This window comes from Taudactylus pleione, unplaced genomic scaffold (assembly GCF_031769625.1).
Source record: "Taudactylus pleione unplaced genomic scaffold, aTauple2 ptg000471l, whole genome shotgun sequence".
NCBI lineage: Eukaryota > Metazoa > Chordata > Amphibia > Anura > Myobatrachidae > Taudactylus > Taudactylus pleione.
The window spans coordinates 5,046,199-5,059,209 of record NW_028284873.1 but is presented as its reverse complement, the minus strand read 5'-3'; the positions used below and the strand labels follow the sequence as shown (position 1 = coordinate 5,059,209).

Below are 13,011 nucleotides of genomic sequence, written 5' to 3'. Positions count from 1 at the left end.
ACCCCTTGCCCACAAGCCTGTCCTAGTAAGAACTGCATCTGTCGTGTATGTGATGTGATGACTGCGAATTACAGTACGTGTACTGTGAGCCTCCTTGTACTGTATCTTGACTGGTGTATGGAGTCGCTCCATTGTGTGTGACTCCCGACACACTGGGCATGCGCATTACTACTATATGAGCCTCCTTATGGTACAGCTATGGAGCGGCTCTGCTGGGCATGCGCCAGAAATCCAACTGCAACCCCTCCACTGGGCATGCGCCAGAGATCCCATTTGTAACCCCTTGCAGCTGGCTGACAGCCACCACAGCACCTACCGTGCAGACATTGACGCAAGTTTGCGCTTTTAAACACACAATCAGTTTGTAATACAGACACCTCTCTCTCAAACAGAGCCCACTACCAGTTACTGAAGTCATGAAATCACTATAGTGTACAAGCCTGGGACAGCATCGACATTGATGCAAGTTTGCGCTTTTAAACACACAATCAGTTTGTAATACAGAGACCTCTCTCTCAAACAGAGGCCCTGATTCAGAGCTGGACGCTCTGACAGAGCGCTCGCTCTGAATCAGGGCTGTCCTTCCTGATTTTAGAGCGGCCTCCTGGCTGTTAGCATAGCTGTGGGTGACCACCCAAAAAGATGGTCAAGACCATCACGACCATTGGGCTTGCGACAAGACCCTTGTGGTATCAGAGGGTGCTATCAGAGCCAAAAGCACTCCCACTGACATTATTTGTCTTTTGTGATGTCAGTGGGGCCGGCCCCAGATGGTAGGCGTTCCCATGGGAACGCCTCTGTCTGGCCAGCCATGCCCCCAGGACACATCCACCAAAGGGGGCGTGCTGTCACTCACCATCAACAGCACGCCCCCTTTGTAGCGAGACCCATAGCGATGGCTTGCCCATCGCTATCCGGGTCTTGCGCATGTGCACGACGGAGCCGGGTCTGTCCCAACATCGACCCGCATGTGACCACTCAGCGCTCGCGAGTGGGTCTGAATCAGGCCCAGAGCCCACTACCAGTTACTGAAGTCATGAAATCTCTATACAGTAGTGTCCAAGTCTGGGACAGCATCGACATTGACGCAATCTTGCACTTTAAACGTACAGTCAGTTTGTAATACAGAGCCCACTAGCAGTTTCTGAAGTCATGAAATGACTATAGTGTCAAGTCTGGGACAGCGCAGAGAGTGGCGCAAGTGTGAAAATTCAACCGCATAGTAATACAGACAACTGGGCATGCGCAGTGCAATGATTTTCCATATGCCATGGCATAGTACTACAAGGCATGTGGCATGGCGTATGGCTTGACTCCACTGAGCATGCGCCACAGATCCCATTGTAACCCCTCCACTGGGCATGTGCCAGAGATCCCATTGTAACCCCTCAGAGCTGACAGCCACCACAGCGCAGACATTGACGCAAGTTTGCACATTTTAAACGCACGATCACTTTGTAATTCCTTACTTTTAAACAGACCACTACTACAGTAGTTTCACTATAGTGTCCAGAGCTGACAGTGCCAAAAAAAAAAATATTCTTTTGCAGGGCTCGAACCCGGGATAATCATTGTTGCAAAGCGATCACCTAACCACTAGCCCACAAGCCAGCTACAGTACAGTATATGAAGAACCGCACATACTGTAGCGGGCTCATCCTTCTGCACTCCACTCACTCGCTGCTGTTTTTAATAATAAAAAAAATTGTCTTCCTTTCCAGATATTATACAGTACTAGTACATACTGTATATACACAGTACCCCACCATTAGAGAATACTTCATCCCATCTCATTGAAAGCTGTGCATGCATCTCATTAAACTACAGTATCAATTATACTGTGATAACAACTCAGGCAACTACACTACTATACCGTTATGTACAATATGTGTACTGATTTGCGTCCCGGTCTAAGAGCTTACTGTATGTACTGTATGTGATATTAAAAATATTGGTTGTGCGAACATGCAAATACTGTACAGTGCGTGATTGTGATATCCATCCAATTTAACAGTATGGTATTCAGTACAAATTACAACAGTGGAGCACTCGCCACCCAGCGGTTAAGCGCTGTATTACATGCCGTAGCGTATCCTTCGTTGAAGAATACCATGGTACGCCACAAGTGCAGCCATCACGTAACGTTCCATGGCGCGACTCAGAGCCCTGAATGGCGCGGCATGAACAACAAATTAGCTGGGCACATCTGTACTCATTGCACCTATGCACCTTGATGTTCTGCCTGGCGCACATGTCGGCAAGTATAAATTAGTGTTGTTTGGTGGTAGTGTGCTGGATTGCTTTTTATGGAGACTTTTGGGTCTGTGTGTTTTGTTGTTTCCTTTTTTGCTCTTTTTTTCATCAGACCAAGAATGAAATACAATATTAAAATTAAATATTTAAAAGTAAATGGGTTTTGTTTTTATTTCATAAATTTAGATTTTTAAATTAAATCACATTTTCTGCGCTGCTCTGTGAAATGCGTCTAATACCCGTGCACCTATGCAGAACTTTAGTTGAAATGCCTTTAATCCACACTATCAAACTTCTCCCCTCTGCTTATGCAAAATTATGCTCATCGACAATACGTCCAACTCCCCACAAATCTATGCACTTAGAAATCTAGGCACACGTGCACAACAACTGAGAGTTCAGAATTAGGTTTGGGGCATTGCCGTGGCATTTCTGCATTTATAATAGTTGTTGACATGCCCGGACCCCCCCACCTTTCCCCTGAGGGTGTGGCCATGAACACAATCTCCATTTTAAAAGTCAGATCATAGACAAATATATCCCAAGCTCCTTCCTCCTTGCAAACTGGAACAAATGTCCAGATAGCGGGACAGTCGCCTCAAAGCAGCTTATTCAGTTGCATTTGCACTGTGGAGCTGTCTTTTTTTTGCTTCTAAATGTATCTCCACACACTGCATGTTGTGCAAAGTAAGGCATCATCTGATAAAAGGAGAGAATGAAAACTAGAAGCTCCTGTGATTATTGTTTTGTGGGATAAGATATTTAAATGATATTGAACGGCTCAAAAAAAGTTTGTGTACATACATGACATTCATTTATGTTTCCTATACACCTTATACAAAGAGGAGCTCATTCAGAGCCGCTCACTCGTTTGCGGCCAATGGTAAGCGACTGCGCATGCGTACGCTTCGTTCTGCTTGTGCTCGAACTACTCGGAGCGATCGTAATCCGCTCGCTCGCCCAGCAAAGACAGCCCAGTGTAATGAGTGACAGGAGAGGCCGTTTGTGGGTGGTAAAAGGGGCAGGACTCTAATAATGGGGGAGTGGAGGTGCGAATGCAGGCGTGCCTGAGTGTTTCAACGCCGTTTCAGAGGCATGCATGATTAACAGCCAGCGTCACAGTACACGTCACATGCCTGTTTTTTACACTGAAGTCCTCGCAGTGCTTGCGGTAGGGTAAGGCAACCACAATTATTATTACATTTTATTTATAGGGCGCCACAAGTGGTCCGCAGCGCCGTACATACAGTAAAGGGTACACAGAACATTACATTACAATACAGTAACCAACTTATAAACAGAGCACAAGTAACAATTAGCAACACAATTCTCCATACACAATACAGCTGGGAAGGTGAGGGCTGTCATAGAAGTGCTAGAGAAGAAGGCTGTGAGACAGTGGGGAGGAGCACCCTGCTCCTAGGAGCTTACAATCTAGGGGAAAGGGGAGACAGACAGATGACGTGAGGCATGAGTATGTAGAGGGGGACCTGAGTGTAGGAAGTAAGCAAGGTAGAGATGGCTGAGGCGGGAGGGACAGAGACCTGGTAACATGGTTATGTGGTGGAAGGGTATGCTTTGATGAACAGTTGGGTTTTCAGTGCACGTTTGAAGCTCTGAGAGGTCAGGGTGAGCCTGATCGAGCGAGGGAGCTCATTCCAGTGAAGGGGGGCTGCACGAGCAAAATCCTGGATACGTGCCTGAGATGAAGTAACCAGGGTGGAGGAGAGGTAACAGTCATTGGCAGACCGAAGTGAGCGGGAGGGAGTATGTAAGGAAATGAGGTTTGAGATGTAGGGAGCAGTAGAGTTAGAGAGGGCCTTGTATGTGAAGGTGAGGAGTTTGAAGAGGATTCTGTAGGGGAATGGGAGCCAGTGCAGGTTTTGGCAGAGGAGAGCAGCAGAAGTGGAATGGCGGGAGAGGAATATAAGTCTAGCTGCCACATTGAGAACAGACTGGAGGGGAGCAAGATGTCAACGTGGAAGGCCAGTAAGGAGAAGGTTGCAGTAGTCAAGCCAAGAAATGATTAGTGAATGAATAATCAGTTTGGTAGCATTCTGGGAGAGGAAAGGCCTAATACGAGCGATGTTGCGTAGCTGGAGCCGTCAGGATTGAGCCAGAGATTGAATGTGGGGTGTGAAGGAGAGGGTGGAGTAAAGGGTGACACCCAAGCAGCGAAGTTGGGGGCAGGGGAGATGATTGTGTTGTCAACAGTGATAGCGAGATTGGTTGGAGTGGAGACTTTATTAGGGGGAAAGATGATGAGTTCGGTTTTGTCCATGTTGAGCTTCAGAGAGCGCTCGGACATCCAGGAAGAAATGGCGGAGAGGCAACTGGTTACCTGAGAGAGGACAGAAGGGGAGAGTTCAGGAGAGGAGAGGTATAGTTGTGTGTCATCGGCATTGAGGTGGTATTGGAGGCCAAAGGAGCTGATGAGTTCTCCTAGTTTAGAAGTGCACAGAGAGAAGAGCAGTGGGCCCAGGACAGAACCCTGTGGGACACCAACGGGAAGGGTGGAAGGGGGGGAGGTGGAGCCGGAGGAAGACACAGAGAAGGAGCGGTTGGTGATGTAAGAAGTGAACCAGGCATGGATGGCATTAGAGATCCCAAAGGTTTGAAGGGTGCGAAGGAGGAGAGTATGGTCCACGGTGTCAAAGGCTGCAGAGAGGTCCAGGAGGATGAGCAAAGAGAAGTGGCCCCTGGATTTGGCTGCAAGCAGGTCATTGGTGACTTTGGCCAGGGCAGTTTCAGTGGAGTGACGTTGGCGAAAGCCAGATTGGAGAGGATCAAGGATGCAGTTGTCACAGAGATAGCTGGTGAAGCAGCTATAGACAAGCCTCTCAAGTAGTTTGGAGGCAAAAGGGAGAAGAGAAATAGGGCGGTAATTGGCAGGTGAGGACGGGTCGAGGTTGGGTTTTTTAAGAATAGGTGTGACAAGAGCATGTTTGAACGATGAGGGAAAGATGCCGGTGGAGAGAGATAAGTTGAAAAGGTGAGCAAAGTGGGAGCAGGCAGTGGAGGAGAGGGAGCGTAGAAGGCGAGAAGGGAAGGGGTCAAGGGGGCAGGTGGAAGGGGGAGAGGACAAGATGAGGGAGTGGACCTCATCACCCATGGTGGGGCTGAAGGAGCACAAGATGGGGTGGCCGGGAGGTGCGGATGGTGGGGGAGGTGGTTTTGCAGCAGGGAGATTGGGGGATATACTGTGACAAATTGCCTCAATTTTGGAAGAGAAGAAGGAGGCAAAGTCAAATGCAGTGAAGGAGGATGGAAGGGGTGGAGGTGGATGGTGGAGGAGGGTGTTGAAAGTACAAAAGAGGCAGCGGGGATTGGAGGACTGAGAGGAGATGAGCGACTGGAAGAAGGATTGCTTGGCGAGGGAGAGGGCCGAGCTGTAGGAAGAGAGGACAAACTTGAAGTGAAGGAAGTCCGCCAGAGAGCGATATTTCCTCCAGAGGCGCTCGGCTGTGCACGAGCATTTTTGGAGAAACTGGGTCAGTTTGGAGTGCCTGGGCTGGGGTTTGGACTGACGGATGGGGACAGAGGAGGAGGGGGCAACAGAGTCAAGTGCAGAAATGAGGGTGATGTTGTAGAAGGAGGCTGCCTGGTTAGGGCAGGCCAAGGTTGATAGAGGAGAAAGGAGAGTATCAAGTAAGGAAGACAGGACAGCAGGGTCGAGAGACTCAAGATTGCGTCTGGTGATGGTGGCTTTGGGTGAGGGAAGGAGTGGAGGACTTGAGAGAGTGAAGGAGAGTAGATGGTGGTCAGAGACGGGGAAGGGAGAGTTAGAGAAGTCAGAGAGAGCACACAGATGGGTGAAGACGAGGTCAAAGGAGTGGCCGAGGCAGTGGGTAGCAGTGGAGGTCCATTGAGAAAGTCCAAAGGAGGAGGAGAGGGCAAGAAGATTGGTGGATGCAGGATTTGTGATGTCAATAGGGATGTTAAAGTCACCAAGGATTATAGAGGGGAGGTCAGCAGAGAGGAAGTGGGGAATCCAGGCGGCAAAGTTGTCAAGGAATTGGGTGGAGGACGGTAGATGACTGCAACACGGAGATGAATGGGGTAGAAGAGACAGATAGAGTGGACCTCAAAGGTGGAGAAAGAAAGGGAGGGCTCAGGTGGGATAATGCGAAAGGTACAGTTGGGGGATAAGAGGATGCCAACTCCGCCACCTTGGCGGTTGTCAGGTCTGACAGAGTGAGTGAAGGAGAGGCCCCCATAGGAGAGCGCAGCAGAGGAGGCAGTGTCAGAGGAGGAGAGCCAGGTTTCAGTGATAGCGAGAAGATTTAAAGAGTGGGAAATAAAGAGGTCGTGGATAGCGGGCAGTTTATTGCAGACAGATCTGGTATTCCAGAGGGCACAGGAAAATGGGAGGGAGGGGACGGGGGATATGTGGATAAGATTGTCTGGGTTGTGTGTGAGGGGGCGAGGGCTAGATCTAAGGGGAAGGTGTAAGCCGGTTGAGATGGTTGGTATGGGGCAGGGGCGAGGAGGCATGGTGGCTGACACAGGGTTGAGGGAGAGCAAAGGATGACAGGTAAGCTAATAGGAGGTATTGTTGGCAGGGAAGCACAGCAGGGGATGCAGCTATTAGAGGGGAGGTAGTCAATTAGGCAGTGTATTATGGCAGTGAGGTAGTGGCAGAGAGTAGGTAAGTAGTGTAGGAGAAATAAAAGTTAAATGGAGAATAGTAAATAATACACTGGTAAGAAGTACATTTAGACAGGGCAATCATGCGTATATAAGGCAAATGACATTGTTTGGGATGTGCATTCAGATGTGTTTCAGAAACAGAAATTACAATGCTTGAAGCTGCAGCTAAGGAGAAAAGTTTTGCAGTGTCCAAACCAGGGAGGTCAGTGTAAAGAGTGCAGGTTATGCAGACTGCAGGAGGTAGTTTGATGTTTATGTTGACTCACTGAATAGCTTGAGTGTAGTCCATCCGTGTTATTGCTGGCTTGTAGTTTGGTTTCCTTTGGTTTAACGCTGGTATAACGCTAATTTTGATTTTAAATGCTCAGTACACTTAAGATCTAAACACTTCAGCATCTAAACGGTCTAGCAGCCTACACTGAACTGAATATATAAATCTACAAACATGTGCATCCTGATTTACCCCCACCCCCTAGCAAACAGCCCTCCACCCTCAGCAGAAGGTGCTAATTAAATCTGTGCATGGTGAGGTCAGTATATCACTCTAATTCCATGTAATTTAAAAAAAACATACTACAATTTTAGTACCAATGTTTTAATACACTTCTTGGAGATGATGTGCGCTAGTGGGCTAGTGGGCATCTCTACATAAGGTAAAGGGTATTGTGACACAGTTAGGTTAGGGGGTCCCTCTCCTGGGTAGAGGACTCCTTCCTTTCACACACAGCAAAACAGTATGCCAGACTGGATGCAAGTACAAGCTGGTCGGCGCCAGTCTTTATTGTACAATGTCAGCAACAACATAAAGAAAACATAAACAAAAATCCTAGACCTGTCGGGGCACTAACTTCACAGGTAGTTCCCTCACTACCAGAACCTGGCAGGGCCTAATGCCCTCACCAGCAACAAAGCACAGCACAACACTCACGGATAGGTTTTCAAGTGTCTCTGAGCAAACTCCCTGTCTGTTCTCCCAGGTGAGACACTCAGCCCTAAACTCACTAGGCTTATATTGGCCACTCTCAGGTGGAAACCCTAACAAACCTGTTACCAGGCTGCGAGAACCAAAACCTGGAGTGGCCGTGGGTGGAGCCCTCCCTCTCCTCTCACCCACAACCCCCAGGTCCCAAACCGGCTTTTCAAAAAGCCGAAACTCAAGCCTGCTACACTGCAGACTTTCTCCTGGGGGTTTAAAACACATAAGACAGGAATCTGGGACAAATGTACCTGCCACAGACCACTTTACCAATGATCCTATCACATATCCCCCCCTTTTGTTTCGACCTGTGGGGCGGAACAACTGAAGCCCCCAAACAATGAACGCGTGACAACGCGTCAGCATTGGCCAGCTGGCTTCCTGGCCTGTGTTCCACTGAAAATTTTAAAGTTTGTAACGCCAAGAACCATCTCATAATTCTCGCATTACTGTCCTTATTTTCGGACATCCACTTCAAAGGGGCATGGTCAGTGATGATGTCATGTTTAATGACCGAGGTTTTCCCAGGTACGTCAGAGAACAGCACCCTATTTCTGATCAGAAACTCCTTGACCTCTTGTTGTTGAATTGCGGACAGGGTTTTTGCCACTGTCACTTCGGGAACTAAGAGCCCTGGATTTACTGGAGGGGCTCGGATGGCCGACAGTGCCGTTCTATCTTTCCAGAGCTTTAACAGATTTATATGGTATATCTGTTCCGGCTTTCTTTTCCCCGGCTGGTAAACTTTGTAATTGACCTGCCCCACTCTTTATAAGATTTCAAAGGGCCCTTCCATTTAGCCAAAAGTTTATTTTCCACAGTGGGAACCAATACTAACACTCTGTCCCCAGGAGCAAAGCTACGTGACCGAGCATTGCGGTTGTATACCCTCTGCTGTGCCTGTTGAGCCTGTTCCAGGTGCTCTCTCACTATCGGCACTACCGCAGCAATTCTCTCCTGCATTTGAGAAACATACTCAATCACCGTTTTGTAAGGACTAGACTGCCCCTCCCATGTCTCTTTGGCAATGTCTAGTAACCCCCTTGGGTGTCTCCCATACAACAAGTCGAAGGGTGAAAACTCGGTGGAGGACTGGGGAACTTCTCTTATGGCCAACAATAAATACGGCAATAAGTAATCCCAATCCCTACCATCCTTGTTGACCACTTTCCTAAGCATGTGTTTTAACGTCTTGTTAAACCTCTCGACCAGCCCATAGGTTTGGGGGTGATAAACCGAAGTTCTTAACTGTTCAATTTTGAACAGGCGACATAACTCTTTCATGACTTTTGACATAAACGGTGCACCCTGGTCAGTTAGTATCTCCTTGGGTATACCCAGCCTGCTAAAGACATGAACTAGCTCTCTGGCAATGGTCTTGGTTGACATATTGCGCAACGGGATCGCTTCCGGGTACCTGGTAGCGTAATCCATTATGACCAGAATATACTGGTGTCCCCTGGCAGACTTCATTAAGGGTCCAACCAAATCCATCGCTATTCTTTCAAACGGCACCTCTATAATAGGCAATGGAACTAGGGGACCCTTAAAATGTGGCCTGGGAGCATGATACTGACACTCAGGGCAGGATGCGCAAAAGTCAGACACCTCTTTATGAAGCCCGGGCCAGAAAAACCTCTGCATTATTCGCTCAGTGGTTTTCTCTACCCCTAGATGGCCTGCCGTTATATGACCATGGGCCAGATCCAACACTGTTCTTCTGTAGGCTTTGGGAACTATTAGTTGTTCCACAATATCTTCCCCCTTCTTAGTCACCTGATATAACAAATCCTGACACATTGCCATGTGGGGATAGGACAAAGGACTATCAGGGTCTACGGGTTTACCATCAACTACTTTTACATTCTCCCTGGCTTTTACCAAAGTAGGGTCATTCAACTGCTCCACGGCAAAGACCTCTCTTCTGACCTCTAAATCAGGCAGACGATCACCTGGCCCAACAACACTTCCCACCTCAATGGGAGGGACATCAGTTGGCGGGCCACCGTCACGTTCCGCATTCTCTAGTTCGCCAACCATAGTAGAAAAAGGGAATAACTCTGACTCAGAAGAAACTCCCTCCTCCACTACATCGACAACCTTCTCAAATGGATCGGGGTTGTTCACCTCTGGAACAAAACGCCTTTCCCACAACTTCCAGAAGTGAGCAAAGTCTCTCCCCAATATTGCATCGTACATCAGACCATGCACCAAACCCACAGAAACTATGGCAGAGCCACATGGTGTCTCGATGTTCACCTCGGCCGTAACATAATATCGAGTATCCCCATGTATGCAGGTCACACCAACAGTTTTCCCTGTATGCCTCAAGGGGTTCACCAGCTCAGCTTTTATAAGTGTCACCAAGCTACCAGAGTCTAAAAGTGCCTCTACTCGGTTGCCATCTACAGTGAGTACACACATGTGCTTATCAGTCTCAGCCTGCCGGTCAGCCGTACAGGCTGTCTGTGCAATGAAAGACCCCCTGCGGTAGACATGAGCAGTATCACATTGCATAGGTTCAGTTGTAAGTGAACAATTAGCGGCAATATGGCCGAAGCCACCACATCGGAAACACTGAGTCATATTAATGTCTAGTCGTTTACGGGGCAAGAACCTTCCTGGCCTGGCAGGCCTGTCTCCAGGTTCTACACCCTCAGTCTTAGGTACATTCCACCGCCCAGCACCCTTCTCCCCTGGAACAGTCTTACCAGTGTCTGTGGGAGTTCGCCGGTGCGCCATCGGGGCTCGGTGGGGCATACTCATCAGCTCCTCAGCCGCCACGTACCTCTCCACCAGCTCGACCAACTGGTCCGCGGACTTAGGGTCTGCATGGCTCACCCACTTGCGCAGAGTCGCAGGTAACGATCGCAGGTACCGGTCCATCACGACCCTTTCCACGATCTGTGGTCCCGTCAGCGTCTCGGGCTGTAGCCATTTTGAGGACAGATGGACGAGGTCATGCATCTGCGAACGTGGAGGCTTGTCCATATGGAAGTCCCAGCGGTGGACCCGTTGGGCACGAACAAAGGTGGTGACTCCCAAGCGAGTTAGGATCTCCTGTTTTAGTTTTTTATAGTCCTTGGCATCAGCCAGGCATAAGTCGAAATAGGCCTTGACTTGCCCACTGCTCCTTGGGCCAACTCTCCCTTTCGGCTGTTCTTTCAAATGCGGCGAGATAGGACTCCACATCATCGCCCGAAGTCATCTTTTGGAGGAAGTGGCTGGCTCGTACGGAGTGAGTGGTGGTGGGAGGACCAGTAGCAGCATCTCTGGGCCGGGCGACCAGGTGCTGTACCACCTCTTTTATGGCCTGGCTGTTTTCCGCTAAGGCCTGGCGGGTTTCCTCGATGGCGACCTGTTGTTGCCTCTGGGCTGTCTCCAAGGCCAACAGTTGCACCCTGGTGGATTCCTGCTGAGCCCAGGTAGATTCCTGCTGAAGTTTGTTCGTCTCCTGCTGAAGTTTGTTTGTCTCCTGCTGAGCTGCTGTAGCTTGGAGCAAGGCCTTAATAATGTCCTCCATTTTGTCCTGGGGTGTAGGTTGGAAGCTGAACCTTGCCTCTCTGAGCATTGCCTGACACCTCCTCTATGGGACTCCAAGGACACAGTGTTATTTCTACACTCACAAATTGGGTGTCTATCCCTTTAATTTTTAAACGGAAAGTTTTCCTCTTGCTGCAACTTCAGTGTGTGTGGTTGCCCGCATTCTCCACCATATTGTGACACAGTTAGGTTAAGGGGTCCCTCTCCTGGGTAGAGGACTCCTTCCTTTCACACACAGCAGATGGGAAATAGTACGCCAGACTGGATGCAAGTACAAGCTGGTCGGCGCCAGTCTTTATTGTACAATGTCAGAAACAAAATAAAGAAAACATAAACAAAAATCCTAGCCCTGTCGGGGCACTAACTTCACAGGTAGTTCCCTCACTACCAGAACCTGGCAGGGCCAAATGCCCTCACCAGCAACAAAGCACAGCACAACACTCACGGATAGGTTTTCAAGTGTCTCTGAGCAAACTCCCTGTCTGTTCTCCCAGGTGAGACACTCAGCCCTAAACACACTAGGCTTATATTGGCCACTCTCAGGTGGAAACCCTAACAAACCTGTTACCAGGCTGCGAGAACCAAAACCTGGAGTGGCCGTGGGTGGAGCCCTCCCTCTCCTCTCACCCACAACCCCCAGGTCCAAAACCGGCTTTTCAAAAAGCCAAAACTCAAGCCTGCTACACTGCAGACTTTCTCCTGGGGGTTTAAAATACATAAGACAGGAATCTGGGACAAATGTACCTGCTACAGACCACTTTACCAATGATCTTATCACAGCATCTATAGACACAAAGTGATCGCTCGCCAAATCAAAGTGGGCGTGCTTATGCCTTTCGAGTGAACGCCTGCCATGCCGTCACTTAGCCGAATTTGCATACGCTGGGTGCGAGCGATCGCATCTAGCGAGCGGGTCTGAATCAGGTCCAGAGCCTGAAGGTAATTTTATACAATATTTTCAATATTTTTGTGCCTTAAACAAAGTTTGTGTACATTGAACCATCAAAAAGGAAAGGTGTCACTATCTCAATCATGCTTAAAAAATTCTGTATTTCGGAATATTTGGATGTGTGAAACTCAACCTATAGTGGAGTGGCATTTATTGCAGAAACTCCTGGTTAATGATCAGGGTCTATTTCTCATGTTCTCAGAGTTAATGAACATTGGCCCTAGGCCTATATTTTGCCTTTTTTGATTACTTACCGTACATAGGTAAGCACAATTATAGCCACAGTGCTATTTGTACTATACTGTTTTACCCTGTATTGTCTTATTGTTTTGCCCTCTGGGCCTGATTCAGAGCGCTCGCTCTGAATCAGGGCCGGGCTTTTTTTCTTTGGAGCGGCCTCTTGGCCACTCGCATAGCTGTGGGTGACCACCCACAGCTATTGCGAGCGGCCATAATGATGGTCGCAATAGTCAAGACCATCGCGGCCATCGGGCTTGCGACGAGACCCTTGTGGTAGGGTCTCGTTCATCGCAAGCCCTAGAGAGCTTTCGGCTCTAACAGAGCCGAAAGCTCTCCACTGACATCACTCGTGATGTCAGTGGGGCCACCCCTAAACGGCAAGCGTTCCCGTTTGGGCAGC

At 48.8% G+C, this 13,011-nt stretch overlaps 1 protein-coding gene across 1 annotated transcript in view; it reads left to right on the top strand.

The window, feature by feature from the left end:
• The window catches only part of ADAMTS10 (ADAM metallopeptidase with thrombospondin type 1 motif 10), a 175,987-nt gene that overhangs the window by 147,628 nt on the left and 15,348 nt on the right, over positions 1 to 13,011 (top strand). The gene's annotated exons all lie outside the window — the stretch shown is intronic.